This window comes from Poecilia reticulata, linkage group LG7 (genome assembly GCF_000633615.1).
Source record: "Poecilia reticulata strain Guanapo linkage group LG7, Guppy_female_1.0+MT, whole genome shotgun sequence".
In the NCBI taxonomy this organism is placed as follows: Eukaryota; Metazoa; Chordata; class Actinopteri; order Cyprinodontiformes; family Poeciliidae; genus Poecilia; species Poecilia reticulata.
In genome coordinates, this window is record NC_024337.1 from 30,612,861 (window position 1) to 30,617,392 (window position 4,532).

General features: G+C 48.5%; 1 pseudogene; it reads left to right on the top strand.

Moving 5' to 3' along the window:
- Nucleotides 1–1,314: 1,314 nt before the first annotated feature.
- Nucleotides 1,315–4,532, top strand: part of LOC103468114 (IQ motif and SEC7 domain-containing protein 2-like) — a 122,645-nt pseudogene continuing 119,427 nt past the window's right edge.

Consider the following 4,532-nt stretch of genomic DNA (forward strand, 5'->3'; position numbering starts at 1 on the left):
TGGCCCCGCCCACATTTGGGACATTTTTCAAAATTTGGGGGCGGAGCTTTGCTTTTCCAAGTTTTTAGTTATATTTAGGGGTTTCGGAGTAAAGAGAGCTGAATCCAAATGCACAACATTTGTAAAATATCCRGAAACTAATGTGACATTTGGCTGTTAAACAAAATACACTGAAATCAGTGGCTGTTATGAGACAAAATGTGTGAAAGTTACGATATAAAGCCYCTGATTTAAACGATGTCTTCTGACTTTTTGTTCAGGCTGAAGCCCAGATTTGATCTTTTTTCTCTAAAAAGTGAAGGAAATGAAATTTGTGACGTCCGACATCGTCACATYTTCATTTTTTYWATGAATTTCATCAGATTTTAAACGTGCAGTATGAATATATTTGACACTGATGTAACGATGCACGTGAAGCAGGCTGAAGTGGAGCCGGGGCGGCGTGTGGAGATGAACAGTGATGGAGAGATGGAGTGTAGGAGGAGATGCTAGTTTTATGTGAGGAAGGAACAGAGGGATGGAGAGACGGAGTGAAAGAAACGGCTGTTTTCTGCAGGTCTGATCTCTGATTCTGCTTCTCATCTGCTGTTTCTTCCTTCATGTGACTGCAGGTGGAAGGATGTGGAGGGAAGRCCGCGCACGCGTCCTGGTATCCATGGAGACGAGCAGGATCTGAGGTGGTTGGCGAGCCTCGGGGATCCGGTCCGGCTGCAGGATGGACCAGGCCGGCTCTTCCTCCAGGAGATGAGTTCTGAGTTCTGCTTTTCCTGATCTGACTTCGCTCTGAACCGTTGGACCGTCACAGCAGCGCTCCGGGTCCCGGCCCAYCATGAGGCTCCGCAGGGAAGCCGGGGATTAGGTGGTGCTGCAGACGGTGCGCCCTCTGCAGGATGAAAGAGGAGCTGCGGACTTTGTTTCGGCAGGTGATYGGGTTCCCTGACTCGGGCCGGGTTGATCCTCCGGCCCGTCCAGTCCGGCTGCTGGAAGCTAATGTTCTGGATGGAGATAAGTGAGCGGATACGGATTTACTGAGCGACAGGAACAGAACCGAACCGCTGAGGACCGAGCTGTGAGATCTGCTCCGGTGGGACGGCTGGGCAGGGAATGCAACGCCCCGACTGGAGCGCACAGGGCGGGCATCCATCTTGATTTTTACATCAGAACTCAAAGAGGGACAAGTCCTCTCCCCCCCACTCACCTCAGGTGGGGGGGAGGGTGAAGCACTTCCTGTCTGAAGGTGTAGGCCTCAGGGCCTCAGGGTGTAGTTTAGCTTGTAGAGTAGGCTTTCATTCCTGGACCAAACCGGACCAGCCAGAACCACCGCGGTAATCTGAGGTCATGGATGCCAGTCAGGGTCCGGGTCAAGGCAGTCCGGAAAGCCCCAACCGGGCCGTGGAGTACCTGCTGGAGCTCAACAACATCATCGAGAGCCAGCAGAAGCTTCTGGAAACCCAGCGGCGCCGAATCGAGGAGCTGGAGGTCCAACTGGACCGTCTGAGCCAGGAGAACAAAGACCTGCGTTTGGATCGGCAACCCGTCGCTCCGCCACCGCCCGCTCCTCCTCCGGAGCCTCCGCTCCCACCTCCTCCCCCGCCGCCGCCTTCGGCCCTCGCCACGGCTACCAAGAACCATCACCACCACAACAGCCAGGCTCCGCCCCCTCCTCCCACCTCCATCCCACTCCACCACAGCCACCAGTCCCACCACCACCACCTCCACCACGCCTACAACAGCGCCGCCGCTCCCGTCCCGCCTCTGGCCTCTGCCAACCCGACCTCCATCTCTGTACCGACCCAGATCCCGGCTCCGGTGTCGCCCACCGGCCCGGCGCCACCGCCGCCACCTCCCATCCCGCCCAGGGACCAGCCGCGGGCCCACAGCCGGCTGACCCGGGTCCCCTCCACCAGCACCGGGACCAACACCAACTTCGTGGAGAAGGAGAAGGAGCGTCTGGAACGTCTGCACCGAGCCAACGCCTCCAACAACCACCACGCCCACACGCTGCACCACCAGAAACCGTGAGTGTTTCCGTGTGTTTACCAGAACCAGAGAGAGCGAGAGGAACCGGAAAACCAGACGTACCGACCCGGGCCCGGCTAGCCGCTCCGGTGTAATCACTCAACAATATTTCCTCTTTAATGGCCCAAATCGTCTGGTTTTCTGGGTCTCGTTCTTCCATCGCTACTATCGCTGCAGCTTCCCTGACAGGTAGAGATGCTTTAAACTGCCTTTTGTTTCTTTATGCTTGATCATCGCTGGTCAGAAACACGCAGGCAGCGCCGGTTGCTCTGCAGAAAATGTTGCATAACTTTTTAAATGGCTGCAGGAGACGAGCTTCTACCCTAAAGCACAGTGCGGCTGTTGTGTGGGAAATATTCACTGCACAGGTTGAAATTTACAAGCCGCAGCAGATCAGGATGTGTGAAAGTCTGCCAGACTGGTTCTAGTGCTGAACCGGAACCGGTTCTTGTAGCACCGATTCCTTCCGTTTCCATCTGGGATCCAAACGCGACGTCACGAAGGAAAGACGGGCCATGTGCTGGTGGACATGGCTAACTTACAAACGTTTAGCTTTAGCTTTAGCTTAAGTTAATTTTTACTTATAAGCCCTAAAGCACTAACTCACTTGGCTGTTTTGCTGTGGTGAGCATCACTAGCTAAAAGGTTAGCTATGCTAACCTTTTAGCACTAATCATAAACATTAGTTCTGCTAAAGCTAAAGCAGAAGTTAAAGCTAGCATGCTAATATCAACCTGGTTGATGCCAACCACATGTCAAAGACACAACTTTGTTTCTTTTTGCTTTAAAAAAACAGCCAAGTAAATTAGCCCTTTAGAAGCTAAGTGTGCTTAACATTTTCAAAGTGCTAAAGGAAAAAATTGCTCCACTATTAGCACATTAGCTGATTAGCGCTAATGCCCACCACAGCCTGTATGTTTCTGTCATTAGTCTCATTCAAAGCTCTGCTTTTTCTCCTTTTGCTTTTCAGGATCTCCTGCATGATGCATAACCTGAAAAATTAAATACCTAGAATATCAGAAAGTACTGATGGCACAGAGTATTTTTTATTTTATTTTTTACATTTTATTTGCTTTGTTATTTTAGAGAGGCAGAAATATAACAACCTGATATTAGCAGGTCAATTAGTTAGGCTATCTGCTCCAATAGTCTACAGTCAGCTGTCTTTAGCTTCTGTAGCGCGGCGGCCATTTTTCTTTATTGTGATCGTATGTTTTACTGTGAAAGACTTTACGATTAGGTAGTGACATCTGTAGGTTATTATGGGATGTTAATGATTCATAGCAACCTGTTCATGTTAGCTATAGCTTCATAATACTGACAACATGAATGTGTCTCCAGATGAAAACGGGAATAAACGACTCAAAGACTTGAGACTTGACTTGGACTTTCCCCTTGAAAATGTAATACTTGGATTTAGAAAAATGATTTGAGAACAGTTTTGGCAGTTTATATCCGTATGGAAATCTCAGGCGGCTGGTCTTTGCCAGCTAACTGCAGATTTGTTGCCAACATGCTACGTCCAACAAGCAAAGTTTTTACTTTTCCTTTATTATATTCGGAGCAGAACCAGATCCACTGGGACTGCAAAGGACTGAACACAGTGAGACTGGCGTGTTTTAAATCATGATGCGCTGGAATTTCTGTTTTACAGTGTTACGACACAGAGACTAATCATTGATCATTTCAAAATAAAAGAACTAATAAGATGAGTTCAAAAACAGAAATTTTTTTTTAAAGGTTTTGTTCATTTCTGTACACAACCCCTGAACACTTTCTAAAATCCCGCCAACGTTTGTGAAAAGCAGCTCATATTTTAACATCAGGTCCAGCCTGCTGTTTCAGCCCAACCTGTTCAAAAGAAACCCAGTTGGGTGGAATCTCTCCCAATCTGGCAACACAGAGGAACGTAATGAACGTAATGAACGTAATGAATGGTATTTGTTTGGTCATGTGATGCAGCAGAGGATTGCAGATGTTTAACAGAAGAAGAAATGTCAGCGGTTCTGCTTGTTTTGTTTTTTTCACGTGTTTAATGGTAAATATCTGTTATGACATATTTACTTTCAATATTCTGTCATTTATTGCATCATTCGGCCACCGATCACAATCGGCCGATTTACGTGAAAAAGTGTATGATCGGTGATCGCCGATCACCAAAACCGATCACTTCTCAGCCTGCGCGTGCAGCTTTTCTTTCCTTCACACTGCGCATGCGTGGCTACAAGTCCTGTCATGTGGAGCTGTAATGCTCTGAGGGAATGGGGATGTTTGCGAGTTGTGGCGGGAAATTACCTCAGTGGTGAAGCGCGTCAAAATGCGTCACAACGAATCTAACATGGCGTTTAAAAAAATTAAACTTGACGGAGTTCGGCTGCATCGAGGCTTAAAGCAGGAACAAAAGGGCATCCGGGGCCGCAGCTAGCAGGTAAAGCAGCGCAGCTACCAACACTCCGGATTAGCATCACGGTCAGAAAGCTAAACAAATAACCCGAAAAATGATTCAAGTCTTC